At 39.5% G+C, this 15,867-nt stretch overlaps 1 protein-coding gene across 5 annotated transcripts in view; it reads right to left on the reverse strand.

The window, feature by feature from the left end:
* Positions 1–328: 328 nt before the first annotated feature.
* The window catches only part of LOC131236818 (ADP-ribosylation factor GTPase-activating protein effector protein 2-like), a 28,536-nt gene continuing 12,997 nt past the window's right edge, over positions 329–15,867 (reverse strand). For 3 of the 5 annotated variants that reach the window (XM_058234284.1, XM_058234283.1, XM_058234280.1), the window contains 2 exons: positions 2,970–3,020; positions 1,959–2,274 (listed from right to left, as the gene is read on the reverse strand). The gene's annotated coding sequence lies outside the window, so the exon portion shown is untranslated. Of the gene's footprint in view, positions 621–707; positions 802–1,958; positions 2,275–2,969; positions 3,021–15,867 lie in introns of those variants that run through there. The other 2 variants (XM_058234281.1, XM_058234282.1) reach the window with 2 other exon arrangements.

The following is a 15,867-nucleotide window of genomic DNA, read 5'->3' on the forward strand; positions in this document are numbered from 1 at the left end:
CATTGCAAAGGAGAGAGCAAGAACCTCTAACTAGCAATCTAAACTCAGTGTTCACTTTGGCAATTTCATCACTTTAAATAACTATTTTTTATATCGAGTATGAGTCTTCAAGTTGGGTTTTCTTGTTTTTGAATTATTGAAAGTAAAAAATAAAATAAATAAATAAAGTAAACACAATGGCTGATTGAAAAATCCATATATAACCATGCAAGTCAATAACCGTATCTTTAATACAACACTAGTACAGCAGCAATGGGTGAATGTGAATGTAGATCTGAGTAATACAATCTATGAGGTGTCTCTTTGATCTGCCATAAATAAATCAGACTTATCTATATAGACTTGAGGTTTGATCAATCACCTACTCATGTACCTTGAACTTTAGCTATGAAGTGAACCATGCCATTATTCTACAATTAGTATATTTTCTTAATTAGCTGGACTGCTCGATCAACCACCTCTTGGATGGGCCACAAATAAGTGTAATTTTCTATGGACTAATCTCAATATTGGTACCAGTTCATTGTCTTCAGACCAAACTGCATTAAAAAGGTGTTGGAAACAATCAATGCAATTATTGTCTATGGTCTCCTCAAAAGGTGGGTCATTGATTGAGTGGCCTGGGGATCAATAAGGAAATTTGTTAATTTTAAAATAAGTAAACAACTAAACTATTGTTGCATTCAAAAGTGAATAGTTGATGAAACCTTAAGGATGTGCAGATAGTTTCAATTCCTGTGCCATAGCCGATCCAAGAAGTGACATGTCGATTGGACAATTTTGACAGATAAGCATGCTTACCTATTAATATGCATGGTTAATGTTAAGAAAACCCATAATATAAGGAAGAGAGTTACTCAGATATAACTCACTAGACCACTAATTCACGGTCTAGATACCACGTTATTACTAACACATCATGGGTGTATGACATCAACCTGTCCAAAAGGTTGGCTCCACTTACCTAGCGAGAAAATCAGGCTGGCCCACTCATTAGTGGGCCACGTATACTTCGGATAGCTGATAGGAAGAAAGCAAAATTTGGAGGAATCATGGTTATGAATCTAACCCATTTAAGACCACCAAAAAAAAAAAAAAGAGGTTTAAGGTATGATTCAGTTTTTCTGCCTTTTCCACTCTAAATCAGCTTTCAGTTTGTTTCAGATTCTGCTTGAAAGACCAAAAGACCTGAAATGCATTGAATACAGATTTGGCAAGAAATAACAGTGCAGGGGATGTCCATGTAACCAAATATGCAGATAGTAATTACCTGATCTAACCAGAAATAATGTCTTCTTGCCGACGTTTTACCCCATAATGCAAATTTTATCATGGAAAATGAGAAAAAAGAAAACATAATGTTGATCATAGACTGCATATGAGAGGAATTTTCATCTATCAATTCAAATTTGAAATGGAGAAACAACGGCAACTCGCTATGGGCAGTTCTTCAATCGAGTAGCATCAACTTTTTGCACGAAATGTGAAGTGAAGCGGCAACAGATTCGGGTGCTAGAGCAGGGAAGCGTTTGTTTTAAAACGTTAACAAGTATAAACAGCTAGGAAGAGGGAGCGAGTGTGTGAGCAGAAGATCAATTCAAAGCAGGAGCGGCACCTAGTTAGAAGGATCATGCAACTAAGTCATCAACCGCTGGTTGGTTGATTGCTTACCATCTCCAAGTGGCCCACCCAACACAATTCCACAAGTAGGTCCTTCCCAAGGATCTGCTAAGTATGGTCTAGAGCTATTACTTAATTCAATTATGAGATTGCAATCCTTAAACTGGGGTGTGTGCTGGCTTTCATGTGTTATTGGGTGCAGAAACTTATGCTGTTGCAGCTCCAGAAATCCACATATTACCAGACATAGACCATAACTAGAATAAGAAAGAATTGGTATGAGCTCATTAATAGCTACTGCAGACCTAAATGATCTATCGTGTATAATGAATAATAGATCTCATCAATTGAAACCCGCTTTTATTAATCCAAATCCAAACAAATGAAGGCATCAAAACCCAACCAGCCTTGGCCTCAACCAAGAACTGCCATAAACAACTGATTGCCAGAAACTACAACTACAAAATAATCGAATTCCTCTTTGCACATCGAATTCCACTATGGCCTTGCAAATAATCCATGCATTGATGAGAAATCAAACTCGGTGGTGAGACAGGTAGGTGCACCTGAAACACCCATATGGGAACAAAGGAGAACTCCTTGAGCATGGCGTGGAGGTGGTGATTGGTATTCTGCCAGATGAGTTGATAGGTTCTGAAAATCAAATAAAAAAATTTCAATATCATATTAAACACAATTATAGAATTGGAGATGTTATTTCTATGCAGTAGGTGTAGCATGAAGTTGCTAACAACTCTCATTGGTAGACAGGTGGCAAGTGAGTTCAAAGATAAAACTTTGACTGAGGAGTTTAAATGATTACTCGCCCCTTTTATTGGCATGCTAAAGAAAAAGGAGAAGGTTTGCTAATTCCACATGTATGTAGGAGCTCCGCACATGACCACGTGCAAATATGAAACACGTGTGGGATCTGAGCTTTTTGTAACGTTGGAAATAATGCTAAGATCTTCTACCCAGATGATAAGAGCTGCAACATACCAAAAATTGATGGGTAAAACCTTTTTTGTATGCCACACCCAATGTATCAAATCAAAAGTTGCATACCAGAGTCAAAGATATTATTCCCAGATACAAAACAGATACATTGTATGGTTTTTACAGTTAATGTGCAAGTAGGATTCGGACACTAAGTAGGATACGTGACCAGAATAGAAGACCAAAGAATACAAGGATTGGAAAATTTCAACTAATAACCAGGTTTATGATCAGGAGAACCAGATGCAAATGTACTTGAGAACATACTAAACAATTATAGCTAAACAAAGCAAAATCTTATCCTCATGCAATAGAAATATCCTCATGCAATATAAAAAGAAAGCTGAATATACCTTGAAGTTGTTTGCTGCTATGCTGCTGGTAGTAGGATCGATGTTTTCCTCCTGAAATAGAGTAAAATGCATGATTTATTGTTACTCTTGCCGCAAGCAAAGTCCATCCATTTCATTGGCAAAGAAAATAACTCAGTTTGATTAATGGCAGTAGTAATAAGTACAGGTTTGCTAGACCTACTTGTTAAAATTGGGACACCAAAATCACTATGGGTTTACTCACTTTTATGAGCCTATATGAACCATGTTTCACATGCTAACAAGGCCCAAGTGTTAGTGGACCCTTGGAGGGATACTTTTGAGATTTCCCTCTTGAAAGGGTGGCTTTTAGGGTAAGTTATGTTATGGTTAAGAGAGAGTTATGATTGTTTTGTTGTTTTTTGGTGTTTTGAGAGCCTCCAAGGGAAGAGAGCTAAGGTTTTTTGTTGTAAGTTCTCTCCATCACTGTAATCTTCTCTTAATAGTAGATTGATCGTCACTTTATGTTGTTGTGTTTTTCCCACTAGTGTTTTCCACGTAAAAATCGTGTGTCCTTTGTGTGGTTGCTTGGATTTTTCATTTTCTCTTGTTTGTTTTAATCTATATTAAGGTGTTTCCATAGGGCCGGTTCTCCAAAAAGTGGTATCAGAGCAACGCTGGGTGGTAGTTTGGCTATGGTAGAGATACTTTGGACATCAAGACCGTTATCGCAGCCCTTTAATCGAAGCAGTTGCGATAACAGAGCAGCGGTGAAGGTACCTCTACGAATGCGTCGTTTGCTCGGGGATGACTGTCTGAGTGAGAGAAGGGAAAACCGCGATCGAAATCCAAGTCAAAAGGCAAAGGAAAATTGAAGTGTTGGAATTGTCAAAGGATGAGACATTTAATAAATGATTGTCAATTTCTTAAAGCCCGGAAGGATGAAAAGTTAGATGATTCGGCAAAGAAAGCTAATTTAGTTGAATTTGACGAATGCTCGGATGGTTGTGATGTATTGTCAGTGACCAAGATCGGGAATTTCTATCAGGAATGGATCTTGGATATGGGGGCATCATACCATATGTGTCATCATCGGAGTTGGTTTACCACATATAGTGAGTATAATGGTGGGTTGGTTCTTATGGCAATGATCATGCCTATGTACCCTATTTCTGGCTGTTCTGGAAAAGCCAATGGAGGGCGACATGTGGCATTGTATGAGAATTAAGTGTATGAAAAGATTTTCTAAGATATGTCGAGCACCTTTTGCGGAATCATAGCTGGCATAAATCCAATACTACACGTCATTGGATGGTTGACGAAGTAACGTGACCGAGCTATCCAAAAGTTTAACAAGCGGAGAGAGAAACACGATCGAGAAGTCCAAGGTGCAGAACGCGGTCGAAAGAAGAGGAATGGTTAGAGGAACACGAAGAGATAGAAGGATCTAGAAGACCAACGTGGCAACGATTCAACTACCATAACTGATGAAATAAAGAGGAAAAACACTTAAATGAAGGCTATAAGAGAGATCTATAGGTAGCAGAGGAAATCAACAGAGAATCGACAATCCAACACACAATCAAATCAAAACAAATCTATCTTTTATCTCAATTTATCCTATAAAGATAATCCAATAGTGGTAATTCTTAGCTATAGTTTTTAGTTATAATCCAAATCTACGCTCATATGCTGGATTTGTCTTCTATCCAATATCAAACAGTCCTTTCAAGAGACACATTCTTGCAGTCACTCCTAGTAACTGATTGTGAGTTTTTCATATTGTTTGATTGCACTAGTATACTAACAAGTCATTTCTTGTGAAAGGCAAAGCGCAACCCACATTTAGAGGAAGAACCTCACCTTCCCATTATCGCCTGATCATTACAAAATTCTGCAAGTGGTTGAGTAGGCAAGCAGTCTTCTCAGAATCTGGTCATATATGTTCATATTAAACATATCTGCTTATTTCAGCGCTTGGGGTCAAAGTTGATCGGTTTGAATCGAGCCACTATATCGATTCTGGCACGCCCACACACACCACACGTGACAGAAAACAAACTGAGTGGCAATAATTTTTGGCATGCCCGGTGGGACACTATACTCATAGGTGCATTAATCATGTGAAATCATGAGCTAAAGGGGTGGTCATAATGCTTCCTCAGCTGCTAATGTTGTTGTAGCTAATGAACCAATTGTTGTTGCTCAAGAGGAAGAGTTACAAGTACAGCAGGTGCCAGAGCAAGGGAATTTACCACCCAATCTGGTGCCTGTTCCACCACCACCAAATCCAGATAGGGCATCAACATCTCGGATTGAACCTCTTGAGATTGTGTTGGTAGGGATAGTGGAAGTTCAAAGAGGAATTCAGCGTATTGCAAAATTATCATGTCTTCAAGTTGAACAGTCATGGAGTTCAGATAGAAGCCTTTAATAGGTGGATGGTTAGCCATGCTAATAGCATAAACTGTCTGATGAATATATTTGCCGAAAGGGCACATGTTACGCTTCAGCAACAGGTCGACAATAGTTCTATTGGGAATCTGGCAGCAATACCCCTAGCATAGTTAATGTCACGGGCTCTCCCTCCACGACAAAATACACCACCTGTTCATGTCCATGTTCCAGTGCAGGACGTACAAAATTCGCTACCACTTGTGGATTTCAGGCATCTTGAGCGTGAGAATAGGAATTTAATCCATGAGGTTAGGAATCAAGGGATACTCGGGGGCAGCCTTTGCCCAAGAATCAATCTTATAATGAGGAGCAATATCAGGTAGGTCCGGAACTACCTCCAATAGTTGCACAACAACATTGGGATTGTAATCAAATTGTACAACAAGTTCAAGAAATAACAGGCCAAGTTCTCGACCGAACTACTACACCAGTTTATCTTAAGAATTATCCTAACTAGATTGACAAGCAATATTGCTGATGAATTATTGTCCGGACTTTACACTATTTACAGGTGATACCGGTCAATCGACCATAGAACATATAGATCGTCTGCCATACAGTGTGGGGAATTGGCCAACAATAATTACTATAAATTACAATTATTCGATCATTCACTAATTGGGGTAGCCTTTACTTGGTATTCTAATCTGTTGCCAAATTCCATACAAATTTGGCTGGAGATGGAAGAGAAGTTTCATGCCCAGTTCTTTTATAAGGACAACGAAATTTCTATGGCTGATCTTGCACGTTTTCGACAATTGCTAGGAGAATCAGTCGAAAATTATATTGCTCGGTTTAAGAGAGCAAAAAGTCGATGCAAGGTAGTTAACGACAATGCAGAATTTGTCCAATTGGCCCAAGATGATCTGGAGTTTAAGCTTCGAAAGAAGTTTATCATGACAGAATTTACAAATCTCTATAATCTAACTAAAAATGTATCTCAATATGAGACTTTGCTTTAGGAGCCGATGTGACAAAAGAATGCATCATCAGCAAGGACATACTATTATGATCCTAATTATGATGTTGCAGTCGTTGAAGTCTGTGACTAAACAATCATTTGCCTACTCGGAATTAATTAAAACAGAGGCAACTACACCGTCCAATTAGTAAGTTCAACGGACGTACACCTTTGATATTACTAGGTTGATGAAATCTTTGATATTATGCTAGCTAGGAAATTTATCCAAGTTCCTGTCAGCCATAAGATATCAACAACTAAGGAATTGAAGAAAAATAATTATTGTAAATGGCATGGAACTCGGTCGCATTCCACTAACAAATGTGTTGGTTTTGGGAATGTTATACAAGACAACATCGACCAAGGATTGTTGAATTTAGCTGAAAAAGTAAAAGAAGTTATACTAATCGATACTGATCCGTTTCCAGCCAATATGGAAATCAATGTGGCCACCATTACTCAGAGGTTGGTTCGGCCACGACAACAAATCGACATTGGAGCTAAAAAAGATCAGGTCGAGGAATCGGATGTTGGGAAGAGAATTATGAAGTCTGCACATAGGGTCAAAACTGAAGCGCATCCAAAGGCGATAAACTTTACTTATCAAAGGCCACACCTATGTGAGCAATGTGCAAGGCCGATCCGACCGAATAGGTGAGCTTATCGAACGAACTATCAAACAGAGCCATCGTTTACTCAAAATACTGAAAAAGATAACTCTTTTTACCAACAAAGAGTTAAACATGCTAGCAATCACCTTCAGTATATTTTGAGACAAAGGATGATTAAACATTGGGCTACTCAAGAGGGAGTTTGGAAAAGGCAAAATCATCTAAAGTTCCTAGCGGTCCCAGACGGGATGGCACGTACTCAAAAGCGACATTGGCAAATGCAGCAGGCAACTAAAAGAAGATGGTTAGACGTTGTATGGGGTTAACCTTGTATGAAGTCTACACAAATATGATCAAGGCTGACAATTCCAAAACCAGAAGAAGCGCATATTTCAGTTAGTATAGCCGAACTTCATGTAGAAGTTGAATCAGCCAAGACTGACCGGTATCTCGAAGGTATGGATATTGAAGGATCGATTGAATGCTTCATCGACGAATGCTTTTCGGATGATCTTTTGATTGAAGAATTGCTTGTAAAAGCAAAATCATTAGAATAAGCCTCATCTAAACCAAATGAGGAAATGGAGTTGGAAATTACAAATGAAACTAACAAGCAACCGAATTCGGAAACACTTGGGGAACAATGTTCAAGTTCAGTAATACAATTTGGGTGGTTACCACCAATTGTATTGGATTGCAATATAGTGCTGACACTACCATTGAGTTTCCAAGCTAAACCATCTCAACCAAACAAGATGGAAGGGGACGTAGAAGAGCTGGGTGCTCCCATAATCATAAAATATGATTCCTTTGACCCTAAGAAGCCAAAAATGTGTCGACCGTTACGGTTGAACCAGGGTCCCCTTCTGAAAAGATAATTATTCAAAGACCAACTCTTACCATGACCCAACACCTGAAGCCATTGTATATATTCTATACACTTGGAAGGATGTCCAGTCACTAGAGTTTTGGTCGACAATGGAGTTGTTGTCAACATATTCCCAGCCAGGATGATAGCTAAATTGGGAATGACTCAAGATGACCTAATTCCGACCGAGGTCACGATGAGCAATTTTGCTGGAGTCACACAAACACAAAGTGTTTTACCGGTCGAATTAATGGTGGGAACCAAAAAGGTGTTGAACACCTTTTTCGTGGTCGACACTTCGTCAAACTACAATGCTTTACTCGGAAGAGATTGGATTCATTCGCTTACATGTATTCTGTTATCACTGCATCAATTTGTGATTTTTTTAAATTAAGATAAAGAGTAGAATTAGTTTTGGTTGATAACAAACCATTCTTAGCGATGTCTAACGCGGCCGTGACTTATTTTTATGAAAATGAGATCAGACCAATATGATTTACATGATGGGGCAAGAACGGTAGACCGTCTAGGATCGATGTCAGACTCAACTTAGATAATATTGTATAAGATATAGCAACAATGATACGACTGAACGAAGAGTTGTCGAAGGCTATAATTCTCTTCCGTGCAACTACAAGCTGTACCATAGAAGAAATCCCATAATAAATCGACCTTCGGTCAAGGCCGATTTCATGTCTAGAATACGACAGCTCAAGGAAAGTCCGCGAAAATTTGATAACAGATGCTTTGTTGATATGGCCAAAATAGTAGTACCGGCCAATCAAGTAACTGAAGATGGTATTGAGTTGAAGGATTTGAAGCAAGCGCCAAAGAAATTAAGACGAAGGATGCCATTTTTCGCAAATGGTCACCCACTTGGGACGGACCATTCACAATAATAAAAGTCCTCCATGGGGGAGCTTATGTTCTTCGTGACATGTGGGAAAAAATTGTGAAAAACCCTATCAATGGTCAATTTCTGAAAACTTATCATTCCAATTTATGGGATGTATGGTGAGATCAGGCCAAATGATGGCAGAACTAATTACGAACTATGCATTGAAGACCGAAATCAGTCAAGAGACAGATGTAAATAAGTATTGATTTCATTTATAGGCCAAAGGAAAAAAAGACAAATGTGGCTAGGGCCAATTACATTATATATATATATATATATATATATATATATATATATATATATAAGCTTAAGCATAAGCCGCCTTCATCTCTTTAAACTCTTTAACAGCACGCTCCCTGATGAGTTCGGTTGTTTCTCTTTGAGCCTTCCAGGATTCCTCACTCTCCATAACGCGGTAGAGGAAGTGCAGAACTTGGTCAATGCGGCGACCAATTATGTTGGCCTTATGCTCTGCCTCTTTCTTCTGTTCGCTACTCTCTAGCGACCAAGCTTGATGGAGATCAAGCTGAGATTTGATGAAGTTCAGAAGAGTAAGTATAGTCTAAGCACTTACCCAGGGTAGAGGCACTCGGTCTCCTAAAGGTCATCATCAACCTCCTTGCGCTAAACCTAAAAGGTTCTCAACATCACCTTGTTAAAGTGATATTGTCGGGTCCAATGCAGGCGATTATACCAAGTCCAGTCGCATTGGTCAGTGAGTATGTTTGTTTCCCTATGAATGGCAGCACACTCATTTACATGAGCATCTAAGATTTCAAGGTCCTTTTTAGCAATGAAATAGGCATTGCCAATGCATTGGAGGTTAGTCAGAGCATCCAGGAGTTCTTTCAGAGGCATATCATTCTCCGCGATGGTCTGGAATTCGTGAACGAAGTAGTAAATTTGGAACTTTAGAGTGGAATGTGCAAATGAATCAATCTCGAGGAAAAGGATTTCCCTCATGAAGGTTTGAGCACGATCGAGATGAGACATAGGTACGGTAGCCATGATAAGAGAAAGCAAGAGCTTTTGAAGATTAGAAGTAAGAAAGCTTGGGTGTATTGTATAGCGGAGAAAGCACTAAGGACTCCTTTATATAGGCACTCAGAGTGGATAATCACGCCTGAAGATTAGGCGTTGTAATGGTTGAAGTGCCCCATTAATGGCATGAAGCGTTCCCTAGGAAGAGGGAACAAACAAGCGCACAACTTCTCATGTATGTGCCATGTCATCAATACAGTTATGCCTTGTACGCATAAGAGAGAAAAAAAAAAAAAAAAAGCCAAGTACTAGAGGTAATACAAGCACAAAAGGGAAGAAAACATTTTGGCCGATTGTATTAAATAGAAAGGAGGTACAAACTGGCAGCAAACAGACGTAAAGCAATTAAAATTCGAAGGAAAAAAAAAAGAAGAAGAAGAAGAAGAAGAGGTAATTGCTTCTTCAAGCTTCAACTGCCTAGTTTCTTGTCGATGAAGAGCAATTCTGGTTTTAGCTTCTGAGCGTGCTATTTGATCAATCAGTGGAGTATGCTCTTGCATGTAGGTGCCCAATTTATTGATTTTAACCTTTTGACCATGTCTGCGCTCGGTCAAAGATTTTTCTTCTTTCAACGCTTTCGGTTTGTCCTCCATTGTCGAGATTGAGCCTTCAGATTGATAAGAGTCGCATTTGTCTCTTTCAGGTTACTATATACAACAGAAAGTTGTTCTCTAGCAGTTGTGATTTCGGTCATTCTAAGGGAGACGGTTGAATGCTCAAATTGAAGTTTATCAACTGCAACAACTGTATTTTAGTGCTCATAAATCAAATTCAGAAATTCATAGAGTACAAGCATTTTGGCCGACAAAGACTCATAACACCAACTGAGAGTTTGGTAACAACGAATGAGAATGTTAAGTCTCTCGATCAATCACGACGAAATGATGTCAGTGACATCGGAGTGAATGAGAACTCATAATTCCTCCTGAAGTTGTTTCTCTGATGAAGGCGCAAGAGATTCGACCACTAGAATATCACGAGAGAAGGCTTGGTCAAAAGAGGATAAAATGTCTTCCATGGGAAGAAATTCCTCAGACGAAGAAGGTAGGGTATGAGAAGTATCGGCCAATGCAGCCAAAGAAGCAGAGACATCGACCGCAGGGATCTTTGTAGGTATAGCTCGATCAGGAGAGACTTCAGTTGGTTTGGGATGCTTCTCTTCTAATATTTTTGCTTCGTCCAAAAGAGCCACCCTGTGTTCATAGACTGGGATAGGGTCTGCTCGATCGGTCAGTTCTAGGAATGGAACAAGTTGAATGGAAGATATAAGAATTGCAAAAGAGGAGGTTGTAGGCGCGACCGATTCCACAAGTCCCCAATCCAGATCAGGTGTGAGCGACGAAGTTATAGAGTGTAAAAGGAGATTGAAGGACTCCATGGGCTGATATATTATTACCTCCTCTTGAGTTTGACTTTCTAGTCGACGAATGTTGCTCGCGGTCTCTTCTGAATCGAAAGCTTCAAGTCTTTCTGCAAGAGATTGAGCAGCATTGACCAAAGTACCTGGGATAGATGTCTCGGCTTGACGAGATGGCACAGAAACAAGTCTTTCAAAGGTTGAGAGCTCTCTAGTTACAGTAAAAAAGAATGGAGAAAGTAAAAAAAGTATTGGATTGCAAAATAATTTAAAAGAAAAGAATATGAACAACATCCACTTAAATCTAACCGAATGGCAATAGTGGTAAATCGGTCGGCCACTGGTGAAATTTTGGTCGGATCGACGACCAAAGTCAAAGCTCGGTTGGAACATGGAAAAGGAGGAGGATTAGGACGATATGGCTTGAGAAATTGATCAAAAGGAAGATTGGGATCATTTAATATTTCCTTTTCTCTTTGCCACTTATTAAAAGCCCTATTGAAATAAGCATCTTTGTGTCTCTTATATGCCTCTTTCATCTCCCAAGAATAGCCTTGGCCAAAGAAGAAACGCCTAGAGCAGATCGACCAGAAGTTGCAAGACATGTAGAAAGATGAGCTAAAAGAGGTCTGAGCTCAGAAATCTTCAAAATGGTCGAAGGAGCTGTAGATGCTAGGATTAAAGCAGTTGACGAAACCTATTTAACTGGACATGCAATTGTAGTGTTTCGACGCTTCAGTTCAAGTTGAGTTGGCTCGGACAGTTCTCATTAATGTGAAAGAAGAGGGTTCGACCGTCCTTATTGGGGCTAGGGACGGGACGGTCGATGTGACCGAAGTCATTTTCTTTTATCGTGTCTTCCTCTGGACAGGAGACAAGGTTGATTGAGGTTTTGTCGATTTTTTGGTGCCTTTGTTAGTCGTCTTCTTCCTCTCGGCCATAGGTTTTTCTACATTAAATGAAGGAGAAAGTCGACCGATGATCAATTCATGAGACCCAATAATCAAAGTCTCATAATAATTTTTCCACCAGGAGTGAAGTGAATCTAGTTGTTGACGACAGTTGGTAAAAGGAGGAAGCATGAAAGAAGAGCTCACAGAATCAAACCCTCTGTGGAGAGTCTGAAATGTGTGACTAAATCGGCAATCGGTCAATGAATTGGAGGTTGATTGTAAGTTCGGTGAATAAATGGAAAATGAATGCCTTGGGCCAAACCAAATTGACAAGTAAGAAGATGGGTAGTATTGCTCGATTCCAGCCTTGGCACTAACACGTGTGTCTATTGTGCCTCCATATGGAAGGTCTCTGCAGATCAAATAACTTTTCCAAGCTGCATCTTTGAGGCTTACCATCTCAATATCGGTTGGCTTATATTCTTCTGTGAACCAGGTCGGGCCAAATTCTTCATTAGGAATGGTTGGACTAATCAACATTGAAAGAAAGGAAGAAACTCAACACTCGGCAAAGGAATGACTAACCTTGGGGCAGAGGATATTAAAGTGGCCGAAAGAAGTGAATTCCACATCAATTGGAACGGATTTGACAAAATTTGCCCCAAAATATTCATAACCACATCTGGACAAGCCAAATAGGTCTAGCGGAGTGGTAAAAACCCTTAGTGGTTGCCTCCAACATACTACAATACAGGAATACAAAGGGAGCAAGAGAAAGTTGGCATCCTTGAGTGAGTGCTTCGGCCAAATGAATGTATTTCTTAGTAATTTGAAGAGCACTCACACAACAAAAATTGGCAAATCCACATCAGAAGAAAAGTCGTGTGTTCTTATTCATCAACTTCATCCTGAGATTGAAGAGCCATGAAAGTGGAATACGCCTTATTGGTCTTGTCTGCAAGGATGAAGGGATGTTGATCATTCAGAGCAAAGCTCAGATAAACAAGCTCACCAAAGGGCAAAAGATGGGTGAAGGCACGTACATCCATAATTGTTGGACTTATGGGGCTGCATCCAAAATGGAATGTATCGATCGATCGACTCCAAAAAGTTGAAACTACTAAGAGGAGGAAGGTATTGACTGGACATTCGTGCAAGGAAAGCTTGATGCATTCATAAATTCTAGCCTGCTTCCATGTTTCGCCATACTGTGCTTCAACACGAGTATACCATTATGTCCAACCATTCATCAATTTCGTCCATGATCTCGGAGATTTAAAAGCATTGGAAGGGTTTGGGAAATGATTGGATTGAATAAGCATAACTTCCTTAGGGCGCTTTGGAAAACATGGTTCGATTTCGCAAAGTTGTTCGTAATTAACAGCGGAATGAAGGTTAGACCGAGTGTCAACAATGCTATTTTCGGTTCGATAGGAGTATTAAAGTATTAAAGAGAAGGTCATTGACCACTCCTGAAGAAAGAACATCCAACTCTTTGATGAAAGATTCCAAGTGGAAGACTAAAATGGAAGAGGAAGATGCGGCCATGATAATTGAGAGAAAATCATACTAGAAATGGACTATAGACACGAGAGAGAAAAGGGTGAAGAAAGTTAAGAACCAACTTTGAGTTGTATTGACATATCGGCCGTGATACATGTGCATTAACAAAAGGGCAATCATAACTCCATGTACAATACGATTGTATGCAACGTGTCACATGGACAACCTAGAGGAAAGAGGAAAAGACCATATTTCAGCCTCGATCAGGTAGAATCAATGGGGAGATGATACGTGGACTCACGACCGATTGCATTAATTGCATTGGGCGAAACAACATCACTTTCACCTTTTTCCCAAAGGAGAAGCGACGTGGGGGGCAATGTTGTACCCTATTTCTGGCCATTCTGGAAAAAGCCAATAGGAGGGCGACATGTGGCATTGTATGTGAAATAAGAGGTGTATGAGATGATCTTCTAAGATATGTGGAGTGTTTTTTTACGAAATCATAGCTGGCATAAATCCAATACTAAACGTCACTGGATGGTCGACGAAGTAACGCAACCTAGCTATCCAAAAGTTTAACGAGCAGAGAGAGAAACACAGCCGAGAAGTCCAAGATGCAGAACGCAGTCGAAAGAAGAGGAATGGTTAGAGGGACACGAAGAGATAGAAGGATAAAAAAGAACAACATGGCAATGATTCAACTGCCATAACTGACAAAATAAAGAGGAGAAATGCTTGAATGAAGGCTACAAGAGAGATCTATAAGTAGTAGAGGAAATCAACAGAGAATCGACAATCCAACACACAATCAAATCAAATTAAATTCATCTTTTATCTCAGTTTATCCTATGAGTAGCAATAATCCGGTAATGTAATTCTTAGCTATAGTTTTTAGTTGCAATCCAAATCTACATTCATACATTAGATTTGTCTTTTATCCAATATGAAGCAGTTATTTCAAGAGACGCATTCTTGCAGTCGCTCCTAATGACCGATTGTGAGTTTTTCATTTTGTCTAATTACACTGGTATACTAAAAAGTCCTTTCTTGTGAAAGGCAAAGTGAAACCCACTTTCGGAGGAAGAACCCCACCCTCCAATTATCGCCTGATCATTACAAAATTCTGCAAGTGGTTGAGTATGCGACTGATCTTCTCATAATATGGTCATATACATTCATATTGGACGTATCTGTTTATTTCGGTGCTTGGTGTCAAAGTTGATCGGTTTGAATCGAGCCACTATATGGATTCTAGCATGCCCGCACATACTACATGTGACAGAAAAACTGAGTACCAACAATGCCTGCAAGATGATTGGAATTGGTTCGGTTCGCATCAAGATGTTTGACAGGGTGGAGCGTATTCTAATAGATGTGAGGCATGTGCCAAACTTGAAGAAGAATCTGATCTCTCTACGAGCTCTAGATGGAATTGATTGTAAGTTTGTCGGTTATGATGGTGTCTCGAAGGTTTCAAAGGGGGCTCTTACAGTAATGAAAACACAACGGATTGGTAATCAAATAATATATTTAGTGGAGCTGTAGCATCTGTAGTGGATTCCACGTCGGCACGTTTATGGCATGTGCAACTAGGCTACATGAGCGAACAGGGTATGAAGGTACTTCTATATCGTAGGTTAATTCCTAGTTTTAAAAGCTTTGATTTGAACGTATGTGAGCATTGCATATATGGGAAACAGTCGATGTTGCGTTTTAAAGGCAGGAAACATGTCAGTAAATGACAACTTGATTACGTGCATTCTGATGTGTAGGGGTTGTCGCTTGTTGTTTCTGGAGGACCGTCTTACTTTTATCGACAACTTCTCTAGGAATGTTTAGATTTATATTTTGAAACGTAAATCCGATGTGTTTGCCACTTTCAAGATATGAAGAGCGATAGTTGAAAAACAGACAGGGCGAAAAGTGAAAGTTCTGAGAACAGATAATGGCGATGAATTTACTTCAGGAGAATTTGATCAATATTGTAAGAATGTGGGAATAGACAGGCACAACATAGTGAGGCATACGCCAGAGCAGAATGATATGGTAGAACGTATGAACCAGACTTGGTTTCGGAGTATGCTGAGCAATTCTGAGTTGGACAGAGCTTTGGGTTGAAGCTGTTTCTACAACTTGTTATCTGGTGAATAAGTCTCTATCTACGGTTATTGATTGTAAAATTCATAAGTATGGAGTGGTCAGGTAGTTGATTACTCGGATTTGAGATTTTTTTGTTGTGATGCTTATTCTCATATACCGTCTATTGAGAGTGATAAGCTAGACCAAAGAACAAAAAGTGCACCTTTATTTGCTATGGTGATGGGGCGAAATGTTAAAAGTTGTTAGAC

This window comes from Magnolia sinica, chromosome 2 (genome assembly GCF_029962835.1).
Source record: "Magnolia sinica isolate HGM2019 chromosome 2, MsV1, whole genome shotgun sequence".
Taxonomy (NCBI): Eukaryota; Viridiplantae; Streptophyta; class Magnoliopsida; order Magnoliales; family Magnoliaceae; genus Magnolia; species Magnolia sinica.